Genomic DNA, 22,028 nt, shown 5'->3' with positions numbered 1-22,028 from the left:
AATATATATTAAGAATTTCTCCTATTTCTACCATATTTCTCACAGCCACGATGCAGCTCTCTTAGTTGCCTCTGAGTGAATTTGGCTTGGGTTGTTACAGCACACTGTGGGATGTGCAATATCCACCTGCAGTAAGCTGTATCCTCATAGAACAAGCACTTGCCAAATGCATGTGCTCCAGCGTTAATACAGCAGTTCTCTTTTAGAAGTGGAAGAGGGAGATTTGTTCCCTTGCCTGAAAGAGAGCTGCTGATTAACAAATCCAAAGATGCTTTTTAGGAATCTGCTCACAAAATAAGCATGAATTTCATAAACTCAGTGTTTAAAGATGGTTCATAAATTTGGAGAAGTATTACTGTACAGAAAATCAGGGCCATACTCTGATGTATGAAATCAGGTTTCCACTGTCTGCACCTTGGCACCACTTAACTCCCAAACTGGCCTGGAATTAATAGCTTCATCTGTTTTGAGATACAAAATTCCCTATGGATATTAGCCCCGGATCCAGCATATGCTGAAAGTACAATAACCTTGAGTAGAAACTGGAGGTAGTCCCACTGCCATTCAGGAGCCAGGGCACATCCTGCTTTTAAGTTGCTGGATTCAACACGGATACTGGGATAATACTCGTTTTCTTCAAATGTGTGAGTTAACAGCTGCACCAGAGCTTTTGTCCCTCTCCTGCATGGGGTATCTTGGTTTTTTAGAGCATACTTTTGGGTGTTGAAGGTTTTCCTTAGGCTAGGCTGCTTGGATCTTCTCATCTAGTGCATGATCGAAATATAATACTGAGGATCTTTTTGATGGGAATGTTCATCATGAGTGAATGACATGGGAGATTGTTTACACCAGGATAAAGGAAAAGCCTAGATTCAAGTCCAAGTTCCAGGGAATATTTGTGCATTTTATTTGTCTTGGAAAATCCAGGAGGAGCTGGGACTTCTACTTCATTCTGTCAGCATAGCTGAGATGTCGTTGGGCAGCAGGATCCATTTGCTTGTGCTTGCTCCTGCTCTCTGGCCCCAGTGGGCTGGTGGTGGCCCAGGCTGCAGCTGCCACCACACAGGTCTGACAGGTCTGCTCTTTGCAGTCAGTGCTTCAGTTGTTGGGCAGCTCTGCCAAAGCAGACTCGCTTCTCCTGCCTCGCTAAGGACACTGTTGCCTTGGGTGACATCGCTGCCATGTGGAGCTCTGCTTCATATTGGGATGGTCTCAGTGCCCAGCTGTTCCTACTGCAGCTGCTGCTCCTTCAATTTATGGGCAGTGAGTCTCCCTGTAGACCAAGCTGTTCTTAGAATCAATAAGCTCCTAGCAAGGGCTCTGGAATACTAGCTGAAGTTTCTGCATTCACCACACCCAGAGAAAAAGCTCACAGCTTATGCAGTTTAAATCACTGTGTTGCAGTCAAGGGGATGTATATCATCTGCTCACATAACATCTGAATGTGGTGCCTGAAGTATAGCTGGTGGATTGTGGTCATGCTGGTCAGGCACATAAGACTTACAAAAAGCTCTGGTGCTTTTTTTTTTTTTTCTCTTTTTTTCTCTATTTTTCAGTTTTGGATATTTGCTATGGGGAATTAAAGTAAGGTGAAACAGCAAAAAATAGTTCCCTTTGTTTAATTCTAGTAAGCTTTGTATCTCACCACAGTTCAACCACAGATAGCAAATAAAGGAAGGAGTTATTTATCCTCTGTATTCTGAAGAAAGTAAATCTTGCTAGTGTTCATGCCAGGTGACCTTCTTCATGGAGCTCTCTCTTTTCCAGGAAAGGACCATAATTATCTTATGGCATTAAATTGAGTTGGGTGGGAAATGCAGCCTCAGATTTATTAGTCAAAATTTCACTGTCACCAACAGCTTGTTCTTGAATATTACACGCCTGGATTTTCTTTTCAATGTAAGTGCCAAGCATGAATAGGACAAGTGAGCACTGTTGAACTGTCTCTTGAAAACATTGCCAGGATACCAAAAGAGAGCATTTCTCCCCCTCCCTGCCCAGCTGAGAGGATTTTTCCTCATTCTGTACCAGCAGGACGGCAGCATTGTACCAAGAATATGGACCGCTCTGTGTTTTGGTTGATTTAACATGTATGCACTTTTGCAGAGTAGTGATTTCCTTGAGTGGAGTTATGCAAGTAATTCACCGTGAGTCATTCATGCAGTGAATTAAGTGCCTCTTTCCACAACCAGGTCATCCTCTGACAATCTCTTTTTTTTTTCCTGGAATTACTCAACAAATCCTTTTGCAATTACTTTTAAGCATTCTGTGTAGATCACACGTTTATGTATGTGGTTAATATTTGTTGATTTTTTTGAGTCATATTCATAACACATCAGAGAAAATATGTAGTGTTTTCTCTGTATCGGTTGGTATAAATGTCGGTACCTGCAAATAAAAATTTCATTTTCATCTGGTTTCAGGTGAGCATGTGCCTGTTCATTTCGGTGTGTATTCCTGTCAATAAAACTAGATTTACTTGAATGGTGTGTCACATTATGCATGCACATCAACACAGAAGGGCAGGGAACCTGCATTTTTCAAAGAGTTTTATGGAAAAGTCTCTGCTGATTTTTCTAGCAGCAAGTGATAGAGACCATCATGGTCTTCGGGGAACAGGAAGATGCCTCTGCACATGCCAAAAGAACGTAGAGAACAGCTAGATGCCTGCAGTCTGCTTGGATGGAGCAGGGCTGTCAGGAGTCTCCCTGCACGGGTTTCACCTGCCTAGTTTTGCATTTCTGTGCGTGTGAGAAGTTGCAACAGACTCTGAGAAGCACCAGTTCAAGTTGCTGAAAGCAGAAAGTGAAAGGCCAAGTGCTGCTGGTAAGCAAGAGCAGGTGTTTATCCTGTGCCAGGCACGGCCGAAACCTGTTCCCCACAGGTGTTGTCCTTACAAGTGCACTGGCTGGATGTGCCTCTGCCCCATGGGACTAATTTGGCTTTTTTGGAGGAGGAGAAGCCCTCCAGAAAGGAGAAATTTTTAGGGAGAGCTTCCTAGAGCACGAAGGAAGCAACAGTGAGGTTTCCCTCAGAGGTCTCCCTCTTGCAGGAAAAAAAATAGTTCTTTTCTGATTTTCAGGATGTGTGCTGGACCCCACTCTGCAAGGAAGGTGTAACAGCCCACAGTGCTTAGCAGGACCTCTTAATGGGCTGGTTAAGTGGCTAATGGGGATGCCTTTGCTGCAGCCAAATGGATTACTTAATAGAGACGTGTAGATCTTTGGGAGATGACTGGGCTGCCAAAAGGAACGGGCAACAAACCAGTTGGAGCTGCTGATGCTGTTGTCACAGATTTACCAGAAAATCTGCTTTTCCTTCCAGCTGCTTTTTTTTTTTTTTTTTTTTTTTTTTTTTTTTTTTTTTTTCCCTAAATAAGTGATTATCAGTTCAACCTTTCCCTGGAACTGATACTAAGGCAAACTTCTATCAGATATTGCTAATTGTAATGTGCCTTTTCATGGCTCCTTGGCTCATGATGGCTGCCAAGCTCACAGGATATTTTGGCCCTTTCACTGAAACTGTGGCTACTGTTGTTCACAGCTGTTTGGGACTTCCATTTATCCATCCTGAGGGAAGTGTAAGAAAGACTGGTCCATGCTGTTAAATTGTTTGCATAATTTCTTTTTTTTTTCTTTTTTTTTTCCCTACTGTTTAGCTGGGAAAGTTGATCTTAGACTAGAAAAAGGATCAGCAATGCTACAGTTTTAACATGGAATCATCATATCTGAGTGATTCAAGATGAGTGTGTCCCTCTTCTCTCATCCATTGCCTTGAAGTTGAGGAAAGTGCTTGATTTCCCACTTTGATTTCTCTGGACGACTCTTAATCCCAAATTTTAGTGAGGAGCTGATTTATTGTCTAGCATCAGGGAGGGGACATTAATTCTGTCTGCCACCCAGTGTGCTTGCTTGGAAAGAAAGAAACCTCCTCTGCTGTAGGTAAGATCAAAACCAAAGGGTATAAACTGGGTTGAAATCCATGTGTTCAGGCAGCTTGTCTGGAAAATGCGACTCTACTGCCACTTAACCCTGTAGTTGCCTGGAAACCCTTCCAACACCTGGCTCTTTACCTTGAAGCTCACCCAGAACCACCCTGTTTGGGTCTCCAGAGCTGCCAAAACTTGCAGCTTAGTGCCTCATGCCTGCCAGAGCCTCCCTGGCACGGTGAAAACAAGGAATTTACTTGTGTAGGGCTCGGTGGGCCCTGGTAGCTGCTCCTGGCACTTCCCCATGCAGCACCTGGCAGCTCCATCTCCAAAGGACTGCTCCAAAAGCCGTGTGGGAGCCCTTAGGGCAAGTGGGAGAGGGGCTAAGGAGGCCCAGACCTGCTGCCTCCCGGGAAGTGCCCTCAGGGGCAAGGATGCCGTGCCCCCTTGCTGAAAGCCTTTCCTAGAGTCATGGTGCCAAGGAAAGAGAAGGAATTTGGATGCCAGAACCGCAGTCAGCTCCTAAACCTCCCGGGACAGCAGCTGCCAGGGCAGTGAGGAGGAGCCCGCGGCTCCCCGCTCGCCGGTGGCGGCCTCGGCGAGGTTTCGGCATGAGGCACACGCTCCCTCCTTGCTCGCCCTCGCAGCCCCCGCCGCCCTGCCGAGTCTGGAATTCCTGGCTGCGGAGTGTGGCAGTTTCAAAGCAGGGGTGGAGGAGGCTCCTCCGCCCAAGGTAGCCTCCAGCCTGGTTGTTGGGGCACTCTCATGGCATGTGGGAGATGTGGGTTTGGGCCCCTCGGGCTGAGGCGTGAGAGGAACCCGGGCCTCCCACTTCCTCAGCATATACTTTGAATACCGAGGCATTATATAATAAAAGCTATCACCACCTTTTCTTCTTCCTGCTTTGTTTTTAAAAGACTGATCTGTGTGGAGTCTTTTGAAAGAAAGGGCGTAGGTACCAATCTCCAGAAGAAGATTCCAGACAATGGATCCCAGGCAGACAGGGTTGCCTCACTCCAGCCTCAAGGGGCTTTTAGTGCAAGAGAGAATTGCACATACACCCTGGTCCTCCACTTTTCCTGTTGCTTCAGTGTAAGCAGCTGCATGTTCCCTTCAAGAAGATCCCACTGTATCCTGCCAGCTCTGTTGTGTTCAAGTCTCGAACCACCCAAACTCCACCATCAACCACACAGGGATTCTGAGTACAGCTCCTGAGATGCTGGAGGCCAGATCGTCTAAAAGTCTGTGCCCAAACCTCACCTGAATTTAACCTTAAATTCTATACTTATATCAGCTTGTCAAATCCAGATGAAATTACTTTCCTCTTTGAAAAAATACTGGAGATAGGGGCTAGATCAAGAGGGACATTCTTATATAATTGCATAAGCAGGTTAAAATATTTTTGTTGCTTTGAAAATTTTAGAGGAATTTAGTCTAGAAATAAATGTCCACAAGTAGTTTTAATCACTGCACTCTGTGAATACTGTTTGAAATAGTCTTGGCAATCAATTCTGATGTAGCTCTTTAGCTGGAAAAGTCCAGACAGTCCCAGATGCCTCTTTGATGCAGGATCACACAAAGATGCAAGTTTCCATTTCTCTGATGAAGCAAGATGTCCCTTGCCCTAACTGAGGGAGAAGAAGTCCCTGTGTCTCAAAATATAAATGTGTTGCACATGGTGCCTATTAATCAATGGAGTCAAATCTGGAGCAGCATCAGCTCTTATAACTTGTACTCAATGGTACGATTATACAAATCCATGTATCTCTTCATATATCCATATGTCTTTCCACGATATTTGAGAAATGATGGTAGCTGGGTGAAGTCCCTGGGGACTAGAAGTAGGGAAATACTCATTTTAAAAAATGGTAGAAAGGAACAGCTTGGGAAGTACCAATCTCTCAGCCTCTGTGACTGGGAAAGTCATGTAGCAGATCCTCCTAGCTGTGCTAAGGTACATGGAAGACAGGGAGATGAGACAGCAACTCCCAGGATAAAGTCTAGAAGACAAAGAGATAGAGAGCAGCCCTGCCAAGAAGGACTTGGGGATGCTGGTGGATGAGAGGCTGGACATGTCCTGGCAATGTGTGTTCACAGCCATGTAGGCCAACCATATCCTGGGCTGTATGCAAAGGAGCATGGACAGCAGGGTGAGAGAGAAGGTTTTCTTCTACTCCTCCTCAGTGAGACCCCACCTGGAGTACTGTGTCCAGCTCTGGGGCCTCCAATATAAGAAAGTCATGGAACTGCTGAAGTCAGTCCAGAGAAAGGCCACAAAAATGATCAGTGGTCTGGAGCATGTCTTCTATGAAGAAGTTGGGGTTATCCCACTTGGAGAAGAGAAGGTCTCAGGGAGAACTTACTGTGATCTTTTGGTACTTCAGTGAGGTTTATAAGAAAGATGGGGACAAACATTTTGGTAGGGTCTGTTGCAATAGGACTAGATGTAGTAATGGTTTTAAATTGAAATAGGGTAGATTTACACTAGACAGAAGGAAGAAATTTTTTACAATGAGAGTGGTTGCCCAAAGAAGGCAGTGGTGGATACTCCATCCTTGGAAAAATTCAAGGTCAGGTTGTATGGGGCTCTGAGTAATCTCATCTGGTTGAAGATGTCCCTACTTCTTGCAGGGATGTTGAACTAGATGAGCTTTAATGGTTACTTACAACTCAAACTGTTCTATAATTGTGTATGTAACCTGGTTTTGAAGCATTCCATCTGATGAACTCTATTATTTTCCCTCTTTTTCTTGGCAGAAATCTTACTCCAGAGGGACAAAGGCCAGCTCTTCAGTGGGTCTTCATGAAAGATTAAAATCTTTGATTTTTTGTGGTAGATATTACAAATCAAAGGAGATTAGCAACCAAAATGAAGAAAGGATGTCACTGTCCTTGCCACACTTTTATCAAGAGCACTCCCCAAAGGATGGCAAAGGTTCTCTGCAGACCCTTCATTCACATCTTCATTATCATAAATTGCCAGTGGAGCAATCATTGCAAGGAACACCAGCTCTGGTAGAGGGGATTGAGGCTTTGTCCACTCTCTGAGACAGTCAAGAAAGCTGAAAACCTTGAAATAGAAACCTTCCCCAGGATGTTCTGAAAGTCTAAGAGTACATTTGAGGAAGTCCAACCACAGGAGAAATGGCTGGTTACCCTGGCCCAGGACTGACTGGCCATGATGCTTCATGGACCCTCAGGTAGTTTTTACCAGGTGCTGTGATACAATCAGGAGATGCTCATTGCAGAGAAATAAAAGAAAGAAGGTACTATAGAGGATCATTTCAATACTGACACTCTTACACTTGGCTAATTGTATTTGTTCATTAAGATAAGGATCAGCATTCAGCTTCTACATTTAGGTCAGCCTTCCAGTACATTTGCACTTGCAAGAGAGAGCTGCTTTAATGAGGGATAATGAAACTTGCTACACATTGCATCATAACTTCTGTGTTAATATCATTTACACATGATAAAATGCAAATACCATTGACCGTCAATGCACAATCATGCTTAATCCTCTAAGCCCACACACACTCATGTGCTAAAACTAATATCCCTAACAGTAAACAAAATACAAATCTGTGCCTCTCTCTGTCCTCCTGAGAACATTTGTTTTCCCAAAACTACAAGGTGCATCAGCTCTATCCACACAGCCAAACAAACAGACTGCCACTGGTCCTGTAGGTACCCTTACTCCCTGTTTGCACTTCACAAAACCGTGACAATGCAGTGAGACCTCACCGTAAACAACCCTGTCTTTAGCAGACCCTCACTCTGCATTACAGGCATTCAAAGGGCATTTCTAATGCATGACTCTAGTTGACTCTCCCAATGCATTTTGGGTGTCCAAGGCCTGCTTGTCCATCTTCTGTAGGCACCTTGAATTTTGAAATAGGCATCTCAGCTAAATGATAGGTGGTAGAGATGCTCAAACTCTTTTTCATTTGGGATTTGTACTGGTAAAAGGGTAGCAGCATACTCTTTTATATCTGGATTTTGTAGTTGGAAAGTAGCGCAAAAGGCAAGGTATTAAGCTGAAGTGAGATCAGTTAGTAACTAGCCATCTTCAGTGAATAAATATTCCCTGAAGGTTGAATAGGTCCATATGAACTTCAAGAACTACAGATCAAGGGCAGAGAGAAAGTTAAATTTATTTAATTATAGTTCTGTTATGGGAAGTTCAGCTCACAATGTCAGAATCACTAAACCACTTTCAGGTATCTTAATACCACATAGATGTTCGTATTTCAGAGGGAAAAACCTCTTCAGGTTGCACTACAGGTTGAGAGTGCTATCTCTGAACTGTATGATTTTAGGGATATTCTGTATCTCTGGTTCTCTGAGAGCTGCAAAAGTTTTTTGATCAACTTTTCTTACTCTTTGAATGTAAAAACTCACATTAGTTCAGGACTGGTGAAGAATTGTCTTTGGAAATTTCTCACGCACCTTATGAAACTCAGCATTACAGCAACTCTTTGCTGTTTCTATTTCTCAGTGCTATCGGCAAAGTGTTGTCTTGGGTTGTAATGATCCAGAAAAATGCAACAGACAGCAGTTGTCTGAAGAAAGCATAGATTTGTGTAGGACATGATCCTTGGGGAGGTGTGCCACTGGTAAGGAAACTCTGAACAAGCTCAGTGCCTCTGAAAGGCACTCTTCTACTTTGATTGCACAGGCTCTTACTTTAAGAGGGCTGCTTCATGAAGCTAGTAAAATTTAGCTTCATGATGCCTACTGGCCAAGTCTCACCATGAACAAAGACTGAGTTAATGAAGTTTGCTTTCCAGAGAAAGGAAGTGTCCCAACCTTTGTAACCAGCTGAGCCTGACATTCACAGAGCTGTTCAGAGTGCTCAAGGTTGAATACAGACGTGCCCTTTAGACACTTCTTGGCCCATTCAAAGCTTTGCACTATATTTCTGTGACTACCTAATATCACACTGTGCTCCCTCAGCAGGCATAAAGTCAAAACTTTTTTTATTTAATACTGGTGAAGCAGATGTTGTTCAACGTTTACAATGCTTTCAATGCCTGAGCAGCTGGAAAGACAAGTGTGTACCAGAAGTGTGTGTTAGAAAACACAGCCTGTACAAAAAAAAACCACAGCCAAGCTACCAAAGAGTGTAGGTGCAGAGAAGCATCTCCTCCAAGAAGACCAGGCAGCCCATGGACTGTGTCAGAGGACTTCAAGACACAAACTCCTCAGAGCAGCTGAACACAGACTCCTCTCAACCAGACGTGCACTCAGTTTGAGTATTATGTATGTTAGATCCTTGCTTTGATATAGTCCCTTACGCAAAGCCTTGGCTCTATCAGTTCCGGCATAGTCAAACTTGGATGAATCAGCCTCCCTCAAACCATGCAGCCTGATTCACACGCTAGGAATCCAGGCCTCTCCTTGCTGCAGAGTAATCAGTGGAAGCTCCAGCAGTGGAGCTGCATTTAGTATCTGCTCTGTGAGCATTTTTGTACACAAACCTCAGGTGTTTTTTGAACCCTGACTGTCGTGAGTGTGCTCTGGATTGTTCCAACCGACTGGATTTGTAAAAGTAAGGCATGGAGGATGAACTTATGCTCCTAAGGAAAAGAAGTGGAGATCTTGTCCATACCTGTAAGTTAGAGGGTGTAAACTCTGTGCTGCAACCAGCCCCACTTTTTGGTGTGCGTTCCCCAGCATGGCTTTGGCCCATGAGGACCAAAGTACTCCTGGGTACTGCAGGGTGTGGCACACATCAGACTGATCTTCAGGGACCACGTGGCTGAGGCCAGGTATTTTAGATGGGAAAGTGTGTTTACTCATGCATCTACAAGTTGTGCATGACATAAAAAGGATTTGCCGTCTGGGTACTTCTTTCACAGCTGGTAGTGTGTGTGCAAACATACACTAGACTGTGAGGTATGTGAGACTTATGTGCATGTATATACGTAGACGTGTGTATTTATATACATGCACACACATACACTGCACTTTTATGCAATAACCAAGTTTAATGCTACCTGTACTGCAGACTAAGAATCATGTCCTCTTGTTCTGTTTCTTTTTTTGCAGAAGGTCAAACAATGCTGGTTTTAGCAGGTCTCCCTTTCTGAGCATCAGTGGGCTTCAATGCCCCCATCACAGTACTGTGGTGAGCTGGTTTTTGTACCTGAAAGATCAGAGAACTGAATAATCATAGTGCTACAGCCCCTCTGCATTTTCTGCCCCAATGATATTGCTGAAGTCTAGCTCCAGCTTCCCTCCCATCATTATACCATTATGTCTGAGGTGCCTGATTTTGTTACCTGCCTTTTGTGTAATTCTCTGGACTCCTCTACAGCCAAGACTCACTTACAGTCAAAGAATGCTAACATGCTATTTGCCGAAATTCTCATGGATGAGAAAATTAACATCCCCCCCCTCCTTTTTGTTGTTGCCATGGTCACAGGAAAGGAATTAAAGCATCAAAGCCTTCCATTTCCCCATGATGGATTAAGGAAATTATTAATTTGTCTTATAGAAAGGCAGGTTGTGTCTCAGCAATTAATGTTAGAAGGCTCTTCATGAGGGGAATTTCAGCCTCCTGGGCGGAGAAAGCTAAAGCATCTGCTTGTTCACTAGCTGAGATAGATGGGACGACTATGGGGGTCTGTGCATAATTCCTGTCTTTATTAGTAACTCCAGATAGTATTTAGCTGCCTAGGCAGTGGTTTCTTTGGGGCACAGTATTAAAAATTCAAGCCCACCTACAAATTAAGTCGTCTCCTTTATCCATTTCTTTTAGGCTCCATCCATGATCTCTCAGGTTTTCTTCCACTGCCAGTTGAGGAAGAGAAAACCAAGGGAAAAAATCTACTTGCATGTAATTGTCTTTGATATGTTCCTACTCATCTCTTACCCTGCTTTCCTGGCTCCCTGGTGCCTAGCATCTACCTACTGGTGAAGCAGCTGTTTATATGGGAACATTTTCCAAAGATTAGCTTCACAGTGGGATGTGTTCTCCCAGGGAGCTGCAGACTTGGCCATGGCCACTGTAAATGACACAACATGGGGCATAAAGACTCAGTCCCATAAAGACTTTCTGATGGATCTGTTTAACCAGCTCCATCTTTTACCAGCTACATCTTGCCATGTTTTTTGGTGACCTGTCCTGGCTGGAGCTGCCTATGCTTGCAGGAAAAAAATGGGGAGGAAAATATCTTACCCTGTCTGCTTCTGGTGTCAAAAATTCTCTCTTTTGCTTCACCTTTTCTTCTCCATTTCTGTTTTTAATTCTAAACAGTTGCAGAAAATTGCAGCATTTGTCTTCAAAATTAGGAGACAAAAAATACCAACACCAAAACATGGTGATTTTGATCTTGATACTCATCAAAATTCTCTTGACTCCACAGAGGGTCACATTGTCCCAGGCTTCTTTTCAGCAGCTTCTCTGAGCTTAAAGGTGCTGCTTTGGCCTCCCACTGCCAGCAGCAGTGTTGTCTGATGATAGAACCCAGCACACCATGCAGACTCTTAAATTAATCCTTTCCTATTTCTTCTTGTTGCGTTCAGGTAATTTGGCTTCTTTATTTACTTGATCCCCTTTTTTTCTTCCTGAAAGAGAGTGTCTTAGTGCTTCCCATTGAAACCTATGGAGGTAAATTGTTGGAAGATGATACCTGGTGAGAAAGTGCAGCTGGGGCAGAGGTGGCTGAGCAGCGCTTGTGACACAGAGCGGTGCCTCATGCTAACCTCGTGGCTTATCCCTTTGATATGGTGTCTGTCAGGCACTGTGCTTTGCCTACCTTGCTGTGGGAAATGAGGGAACTTGTTTGTCACTTTTTCCTATGCTGACAGGGCACAAAGAAGGAAAGGATCTTTTCTCTGAGTGGTAAACTCCCATTTCCCTTTGATCTGCTTTATGGGAGTACCTTTCCTCTATGAATGAAACAAATGCCAGGACTACTTCTTGGAAAAGCTGAATGCAATTTGGAAACTCAACAGGAGTTTGCATACCTGCCATATTCCTATGAATAATACAGTGCTGTTCTCCCAGCGACCACACTTAGCTCAGATATCTTTCTTGAAGGCATGCTGCAGTCAGGAAGACTCCTTCAGCTGATTGAAAGATATGAAACCCTTGTTCCTGGGTCTGACGGGTCTGTAATTAAGAGCTTTAAAACCAATGTTGTAACACCATGAGGGACATTTCTTTGGTGTTAAACATGTCAAATGACCTACTGCTCTCAGATGCTGAGCTATAACCCTTAAGATCTCAGTTGGGGAGAAAATCCATATTTATGTCTCCATTTGTGTAATAGTCATGGGGCCTGGTGATATTGGTGTCACAATAACACTTCAATATGCAAATAGATGGATTTACAAACACAACATAAACCTACAAAGTCTAAAAAAGTAAAATGTTTCACCAGGTATACCCTGGATAGATTTATATATTAGTTAAATTCGCTTTGAAGTGTTCCACAGTATGCCAACACCATTTATTTTTTCCTCTGGTCGACAATGTGTGTACAATGTGCAGGGTGTAAAGTAGGTCCCAAATGAGTTTACCTTCTCCACAGATAGCCTTTGAGGACTCAAAAACAGAGATGCCATCTCCTCTGCTATGCCTTTTCTCTCCAGCTGAGCTGAGTAATTGAGCTGGTAGCCCTGGTGGCACCTCAACACCTCCACAGCCCTTAATACTGAGCTTCTTTTGGCCAGCCTGCAGCAAGTATGCATTGTGCTCTCCTGTTGATCCTTGTTTTCTCTGTATTCAATACCAGAAGGCCATAATGCTCACCATAATCTCTCTCCTTATGCTGATGTGTGTCCAAATGCTGGTGGCCACATGCAGATATATCTTGGTGTTCAGCATCAGGGGAGTGGGGAGAGAAAGATTTATCTGCCTAAAGAGAGGGAAGAAGGAGATGCAGACATCATAAACCCTTTACTCACACCACAGTTTACATTCTGTTGTGAGAAGGAATTAAGCTTATATGTAAATCCCTTTAAACTGAAATATCCACTGTCTAATTCAGAAATAAAAAAAATTATAAAATTTATCTGTCTTCCTTTTTCCATCTTTCCAGACTCTATGGAGACCCACCACAGGTCCAAAGAGGAGTTTTGCAAATGTCTTCTGCTCTATGGCAATCCTGCTGTTAGCAACACATGCTTTCTAGGGAATGTGGAAGATGCTATGCACCAGATAAAGTTTTCTTTTTCTCTCTTTTGCTTTCTCTCCTGAACTCCAGTGTGAAGATTTACAGGTCATGTCATGACAGCCTGCTCCACAAGGTAAGTGAAGCTGAGAGCAAACACTTCAGTAATGGAGTGACTCCAGCTGCCTTTGGCTCCTTAGGTGATGCTGATGGAGGCACACAAACATGCAAGTCTGCCTGTACAGACCTGGTAATCAATTTACAGAGGGATATCATCTTTTGTAAACATGTGGAAACCAGAAGGAGAGTTATGTTGCTGAACTTAGGCTGTGGAGAACTCAGTAAGACATTAAGTTTCTTCCTCAAATACTATGAAAGGAAGTATTCAGGATAGAAATCATGACAAGACAGCCTTATTTCCAGGTAGCCAAAGGGGAAGAAGTGCATGCTCTTTGGGAAGGAAGGAAGGAAGGAAGGAAGGAAGGAAGGAAGGAAGGAAGGAAGGAAGGAAGGAAGGAAGGAAGGAAGGAAGGAAGGAAGGAAGGAAGGAAGGAAGGAAGGAAGGAAGGAAGGAAGGAAGGAAGGAAGGAAGGAAGGAAGGAAGGAAGGAAGGAAGGAAGGAAAGCTTAGGTGCATAACTTTTCAATATAAAGACTAGAAATTGGCTGGTTCCATCAAGAGAAAGATGGATTACATGGCAAAAAATCAGCTGGTATATTGAGAAAGGATGATTTCTTTATTTTGTAGACAAAACAGGTAGAATTTTTTAAAAAGCCATAGAAAATACAAAAAAAAAAAGTGTTGCAGCCTGATTAAATGGGTTAAATATATTGGGGGGGACAAAAATGCAATTTCCCGCTCAATTTGCTGGCAAAATAGTGGCAGAAACTATAAAACCCCACAGAAAAACTTGCCGTGGCACATGGGATGTTGCTACTGAGGCACACTAGGCTTTCAACAACAGGAAGGTGAAACTGGTTCCTCTCCTGTATCATGGCAACATGCAGGACATTATCAGAAAGCTGCTGTTTTTGTGATGGCTTGAGCAGGACAGGATGGAGGCAGAGCTCATGTTTCATCAAATCCTGTGGAAAGGCAATGGGGCTGGTGGGAGGGGTTTTTCTCCATGCCAAGGCAGAGGTGTGTGCATAAAATAAGTGTGGTATCAAGAGGTGCACAAAAGAGTTGTAAGCAGACACCAGCTGAGGGGAGCTCCCCCTTGTCTACCTGCACATAGATTTAAAGGTCAATATTTGAGAAGGCGTAGTAGGGAAGAATACCTTCAGAGAGGTTGCTGCTTAGGGGAGGGTAAAGAAAAGTCACTCCTGAAGGATGGGAGACTAAATAAAAATATTCATGCTGTGGACACAGATAGTGCTGCAGACTGTAAGACTGGGATAGCCAGTTTAGAAATATTCATCTTGCGCAAGATGGATAGAAATATAATCTGGTTAACACCCTGGGTGGTGGGGAGAGACTGAAGATGAAGCTGCATGAAGGATATGAAGGATCATAACACAGTGGCTGTCATCCTGCTTTGGTAGTATTAAAAAATCCTTCCGTGACATTGCACTAATGCAGACACCAGTGTTGCTGAAGATTTAAAACTCCAGGCAGATTGGAAAAGCTAGGACAGGGACCGGGTATCGGTATAGTACCAGGAGGAAGATATCAAACACTGCAAGAGCAGAAAAAGCCAGGGAAATGTAGCTCGATTGAAGTTGGAGTAGCACTGCCCTGCCTCTGCCCAGCGCCTGAGTGTATGGCCCAGTTCAGGTCAGGTGCATTCCTATATTAGGACACTTTTTGAAGGAGTTTTTTCCACCCGAGGTGCCTTTGGTGGGGAGAGAGCCAGGTACCTCAAGTTAGGCAGGTTGACTAGGGATTCAACTATGTAAAATATTCAAGGAGAGGATCGCTGGATCCCGTGGAACATGAGTCACCCTTTCATATTTGGCACTCTAGGTCCCACCACAAGAGCATGCTTCAGCACATAGCAGAGAAACTTTCAAGTCTCGGGATGTGGCAGGGTGTTGCAAAAGACTGTCATGGATATTATCTCAATAGTGATTTCTGGCCACACCAAAGTGGTTGGTTTTTTAAAAATGGTTATGATAATAGTTTACCAGGTTACTAATTAGTCTATTAATTTTGAAATGGTTCAGAACAAGGTTGAAAAATGATGATTCATATGTATTGTTTATCAAGAATGATTCCAGAGAGGACAAGTACTTATTACAAGTATATCACATTATGAAATCAATAGAAGAAGAAAAATAAAAAACTCTCAGAAAGTAATAAAAATCCTGAGGAACACCATTCATCTCCCAGGATAAGACAAAACAGATCCCACTAAATGCTCAGAAAATGAATATGAATAATATGAAAATAAACTACAGGCATAGCATTCACTAAGTGATGTAAGAAGAAATAAACTTATGTCTCTCATCTTCTGCTCTTACCATCAATTACGTTTCTTTTGTGTCCCGGTGCAAGAGTAAAGAGTATACAAAATTGCCTTTAGAAAAGGGTCCTGCCCCTGATTATTTTAGCCTCTAATCCTAGTCCTGTGTTCAGATGTTATGTCATTTCTCAGTCAGATTTCTCAGTGATTAGAATGCCTCCCCAGAGACAAGTTCATTGACAAACTCCAGGAATTAGGTCAGTGGGAAGACTTCCACTTGATGCCGGTAAGGTCTGGGAGTATTGCTGCTGGAAAACTGAATCTGAGGCTCTTTTTACAGCTCGTGATGCACTTTTATGACAGAATCACAGAAGGGGCCAGGTTGGAAGGGACCAGAATGGGGTCATCTGGTCCAACCTCTGTGCTCAAGCAGAGTATTCTTAGACCCCACTGCATCAAGGCATGATCACAATCCCATTGTCCCTGTTGCTGGAAAATGCCTGCTTTGCTTGCCATGCAGGGCAGCAAGGGCAGACGCCCTCCCCGGCTGGAGAACCTGACTCCCAGCCCAGGTTTCCCTGCCTGGTAAATACACTCTAATTTACATTCCTCCTGAGTTAGTAAGCTCGAGCCTAGTCTTGAATCCTTCTTGAAAATCCTGGACTGATTCATTTTCCCCCTGAAGAAGCTCCTCATAAACTCTGGCTCACCCTACACACATACATTTCATTTTAATTAAAAAATACCTTGCTGGCATGACAAGCTATACAAGTTTTGCTAAAATATTAAATAATAAAAAAAAAAACCCTCTGAACCCTCAGGTCTCTGTCACTGAGAGATACAATACATCAAACATCTGTCCAGAACAGAACTGAGGATAGTCATAGCATTTGGAGGTTTAACTTTTTTCCATTTATCATTGTGACGTGTTTTGGATTTGGAGGTAAGTTCCTTTGCAGCATGATCATAGGTCACTTCTTCTTTTCCCCCATAGCTGTATGAAAGTTTTCCTCAATTTTTTTTTAATGGAAAGTCTTTTACTACTTTAAAATGTTATTTTTTTAAAAAAGAAAAACTCCTCCTCACATTTCCACCTGTTTTGGGCACAGAAATAGGATGCTTTTCTCCATTTCAATTCCTCTCCTATCACATTAGTTGTGCAGTGATTTCTTTTTAGTTCTGCACTGTGCTTTGCCTCTTCCAATTTCAACTCCTCGTTTACAGTCATTGATTCTTCATATGCTGAGGATCTACTCCAGGCTGGCATATTTCAGCCTGTGAAGCTATCCATTAGTCTCAATGCGCTATTTAAAACTCTTCAGCAACTCCATCTTTGAGGCTTTAATATATCTGTGATAGTGACCTGTATATAGTTTTATGGTAGGGTTAGGTCTGGGGATGGAGACGTGCTCTTGCTCCACTTTCTTCAAAGTCCCAGGCTCCCTGTCCTAGTGCTGGGGGAGGAGATGTAATCCACAGAAGGTAGTGTGATGTATTGAGAGCGGTGTAAGCAAAAGTCCACAGAAATAGAGAGCAGTGAGGTGGAGTGTAGGTACTACCTCTGGTATGTGGGCAGGCACATCCAGCTCCTGGGGTTCTCAGCCAGCAGCTTTTTGGGTGCTGGGAGAGAGCAGCTGAGAGCATGCAGTCAGGGAAAGGCACACTAATGTAATGTACCCTCAGCACAGGAACACTGCTGAATGAGCACCACCGAGGTGTGTTGAGATGTTGCTCCAGCTGGACAATTAGCCTAATGGTATAAGCCCTCTCTGAAGATGTTACTGGGGGGTCTTGGCATTGTGCTGTGCTAGCACTTCAGCTGCAGCCCACGATCTGAAAGTTCAGACACCCAGCAGAGCCATAAAGGACATGGATGAATTCCTAGGCAGCTATTTCTGCTGCCTAGGGAGTAATTAATTGCAAGGTGAAGGGTGCACCTTGGACTGGAGTACCTTCCTACCTTCTTGGGTAAGGTGAGTGACTGTGCAGAGAAGCCGCCCAGTTACGTGAGACCAGGGAGGTGGTGGGAAAATGCTAAAGGGAGTTTATGCAGTGTGCAAGTCATTGGTTTTGTCTGGTGTTGGAGTCCTACTTTTCTTATGTGAGTATCCTCAGTTGTGATGGCTTTCGACTGCTGGTGCCAGGGCTCGGCTTGGCTGCACCACACGTTGCAGCTGCCAGTGTGCTGGACATTCAGGGCTGAAACTAGGAGCAGCAGCACAGTTAAATCAATGCAAAGCTGTGCTTCAGCAGCTCAACTACCCATCTCAACCCAGCCCTGCTGACAGAGCTATGCCACTCTGAGCTTCACTACTACTTTATTTTCTGCTTACATAAAGATCTTCCCACTGTACTTCAGTTCAAAGCTTAGACGTGAAGTGTCTTAGCTTAGAAGTGTCCCCAGGGAATTTATCTTTCTACTAGGGTGCATGTTGATATAATTTCTTATCATCCAAACTAATGTTTTAATCTGTTTTTGAATGTCTCTTTCAGTGACAGTCCTCTGGAGTGCATTTCTTGGCCATATAAATTCCTTTTCTGTTCATCCATGCACTTAATTTCAAGAGCAAGCCACCTTCACAGCAGAGGTGTTCCATCTGTGAGCCATGTTGCTGAGGTTTCCAAAAGTGTGGTCTTGTAGATTTAATATTTATAGTTATTTGTAGGGAATTAAATACTTATTTGTTGCCTGTATAGTAATGAACGTTTGAGTCTTCCAGCAGCTCAAGAAAACAAAGTCCAGCTAGACAGCATTAACAGACTGCATACAAGAAGAGGAGGAAAAGCAGCAAAGAAATGTTACAAAACTGACATTTCTAATGTATTTTTGTGGTGAAAAAATACCCAGAATGAGCAACTGCAGGTAGTCTTACCCACTGACTGAAGTCCTAAGCAGCATTGTATATGGTGAAATAGGTAAGAAATTGCATTGCGGAGAAATTCAGTTTTTATTGCTAAGGGAAATTTGCCCCTGAATGCACATTGTTGAGTTAGAAAAATGGAATGGGCTGTATGTGATTGACAGTGTGGCCATGACCCTCTCAGTTTCTCTCTCCTGCACCAAGACCTCAGTTCAGCATCCCGTGCTTCCTCAGCTGCCTTCCATGACCTTGGCCATAAGTGCTCATCTGGAGACTTTTGGGTGCCTAGAGAGGAGGTGAGAGAGGGCAGGTTCTGGCAAAGCTGATGCCTTAGAGCAGGAAGCTGACAATCAGCCATCCAGAGGCATGAATCCTTGTGGATGTGTTTGGCCCATGCCTCTGTGGAGAGCCTCTACACCAGCCTGCCTCGCTGGGGTGTTGCTGTTTGGGTCCTCCTCACTGGCTTCTGCAATCACAGGACATAGATAAAACGTAAAATAAATTTCTAGAAAATTTCTTTGTGCAACTAGTCTCTTGTGTTGGAATGTATCATGGGTTTTATTCCAGTTAATGTATCACAATTCTCAATATCCATATAAACATTGGCACACTTTAAAATCCTTTTTTTCTAACCTCAGCAGTATCTGTGGCTTTAGGTCCCACACATTAATTACATGTTGTGTAATAAAGCATTTCCTTAGCAGTTCCTTAATTTATATAGCAGAAAATGTCTTCTAGGCAGCATTTCATCTACCTTGCCTATTATTTCCTATTATTAATTTACTCTCAAAACTGGCATCCCAAAACTGACATTTTCCTGTCAAGCATTTCTCTCCCTGCCAAGTGCTCTCCCTTATCCATTTAGAAGTCAGAGAACATCCCTCAGCACAGCGTCCCTTTCAGTGGGTGCTTTACATCATAGTTTCAACATTATTTCCTAAACAGTTTTGAAACAAGTTAACCTTGAGTTGCTTCAGTTACCTGGGCTCCTGGTGTTCCTGCTCTCTGCCCCTCTCAGGTTTGCCATGAACCTTTCTCTCCCCATCCCTCAGGGGTGTTGTGTCCCCAATACCGTGCAGAAAGTCTTGTGGTTTTTGTCTTCTGAGACTGCTCCAATTACTTCAAAAATTACAATTCTCTTTGAATCCCATAGTCTTGCCCATTTTTGGAGAAACTGATAGGAAAATCAGAGATTTCTCTGGAAGAAGGATGAAGTAAGCACACCCTATTCAAAGATTTGGAGTGGTTTATTGAGCAGAGGTTTCATCCCACTTCCCAAGCTCTGGAGTTTATGTCATGATAGAGTTTCAAAATTTCTGTTTTGTTTCATTATTAGAAAAAAACTTTTCAAGAGACAGTGGTAAACACATGTCACTTTTTTTTAGGAGAGGTGCAAGGAATTTTCCCCATTTCCCACCCTGCACTCCTGTTCAGAGACAGAAAACTTCACACTATTATCAATTCAGTGGTAAGCAATGAGAGGTACTGTTGAATTTTTAGGCTCAGAAGAGTTTCTGTGCTGCACTCATGGTAGCATTTTCCTCCACACTGCATGGGCTTGGCTGACAATGTGGCACACCAGGAATTTAGCTACCTATATAAACCCTTGCAAAAAATACAGTCTCATGATGTTTTCTTCTGTGGTATGATTTTTATTCTTTTGCCTTTAAATGTCTGTGGGTGTTTCCAAATAAATCCATTTTGCAGAGAGTTAAGATAGCCATAAAAATGTGTTAAGTCTGCAGATATTGAAGCTGTGAGTTTCCGATCCAGATGAAACTTTTAAAAGTGAAATTTTGCTCAACTTTCAGTGCAGGATCTTTTTTTCTGGGTTTTCTTCGTGTTGAGAAGTTTGAGTCTGTGATTCCGTGTGTGTGCGTTTGTGTGTGTGTGTGTGTGTGTGTGGACACGCACATGCATCTGTGGTCTCTGCTATTTCAAAAACTATAATATTGTGAAAGCATAACCTTTTTATAGACCAAAGTTCACAGAGAGTTTTTTCTTTATCTCTCTTTATAAATTTTATTTATATGTATGATTTTGATAGCTTCATGCCTAGCTGTAAATAAATAGATACATAAACAAGCAAATGCTGGGGTTTAGTGTGCTTGGAGGCGTGGACTGAAACTGGATTTGTGTGGCTGAGGATCTATGCACTGAGCTGAACGTAATTGCCTCTAGTTCCTGTGCACAACATCTAATTTGTGGATTTAAAAGTCCATAAGTGCTTATTGCCATGATGGATCATAACAGCTTTTGAGGCAGTTTTTCAGCACCAACGTGGTAGAAGATATTAATTTAAAATTACTCTGCATACATGCATTTTTCTGCATCTGTGACAGACCATCAGTACTGACCACTGTAATGAAGGGGGTCCATTATGGACTCTCCTGTGTTCCCAGAGGAGAAAACATGAAGGACAAATAAAGGGAACTGTGTTCACAACAAAAAAAAAATTTCCTATTGTGCTGATTGGCTTGAGCTGAACTAAGACAGGAATAAAGTAACCTGGTACCTCTTTCAGGCTAAGAGGTTAAAGTGTGGAGTTTTAACCCAAACCAGTGCTATATGCCATCTCCATCAGCCCCGTTTCAGGCTGTGAGAGGCAGAGGTGCAGAGGGTTTTTGTGAGCCTGCCCTTATTCACCATTATCTGCTAGGTACTGCAGATAGTAGAAACTTCCATCAGGGGTCTCTGGCTAGCAGATCATCTTTACACATCACGCCAGCGATACATGGAAATTCAGAGAAATCTGAGGAAAGGGTTGAACGTTTCTCATTCTGTTTCCATAAGGGTCAAACCTGCCACATGGAAAGAGACGTGCCAGCACAGTGAGCCCTTGCATGGACATCCCAACTACCCCGTAGTGCTGAGCTCCCTGGAATTATCCTGCACATGTGTGCAGAGTGTAAAAGAACCACTTAAAACCAAAAAACCTGTCACAATCTGATGTCTGTGGCTACACTGTTAACCAAGCTGCTAAAAGTCATAGCTGCCAAATGCTGTGAAAATTATAGGATCATGTTTGGAAGAGACACTTGAGAGGTGGTAGGTAGCCCCCTTCCCTGTGTCTGTTTATATGGCAAGTGTGTGTGTAGGACTTGAGAGGGTGACTGCATGTGTGTTGGTGGGTGAGGGGATTGGAGACCAAAAAAGCACATGCAAAATTGCAGGTTGCTGCTACTGCTGGCAAGAGGTCCCATTTTAAAAGGGGCTTTGCCTAGAGGATCTCAGCTGCTTCTTGACTAGATAAGCTTTGGCAAGTCAGATGAGGAACAGATACACCTGAAATCACAAATCTATTGCCTTGGGTTTGTGTTTGTTTTTCAGATTATGAAATGTGGAAGTGGGAGACGTGAGGAAAGGGGTCCTGAGGAGGCACAAAATCCAAATGGTAAAAAGTCAAGCCCTGCTTCAAGGAGGATCTGTCTTCTGTTGTGCACAAGCACAAAGAATCATGAAGAGATGTGGTAGCTTGAGGAGACAGTTTAGCAACATTCTTCTTTCTGCCAGAAATCAGGTCCTCTCCTCGACTGGCAAAAGCTGCAGAAGCCCCTTCCTTGTCTGCATGGGGATAATTTCTGTACAAAATGAAACGAGGGGGAGGAAGAACATAATTTTCCCTTCACAGCAATTGTTTCAGCTTTCAATAAATACCCAGAGTATGTGTACAAAATATGTTCAATGTATTTAGCACCCGTTTAATGTATAAT

This window comes from Sturnus vulgaris, chromosome 2, assembly GCF_052056855.1.
Source record: "Sturnus vulgaris isolate bStuVul1 chromosome 2, bStuVul1.hap1, whole genome shotgun sequence".
Lineage (NCBI taxonomy): Eukaryota > Metazoa > Chordata > Aves > Passeriformes > Sturnidae > Sturnus > Sturnus vulgaris.
Note: the sequence above shows the minus strand (reverse complement) of the source record.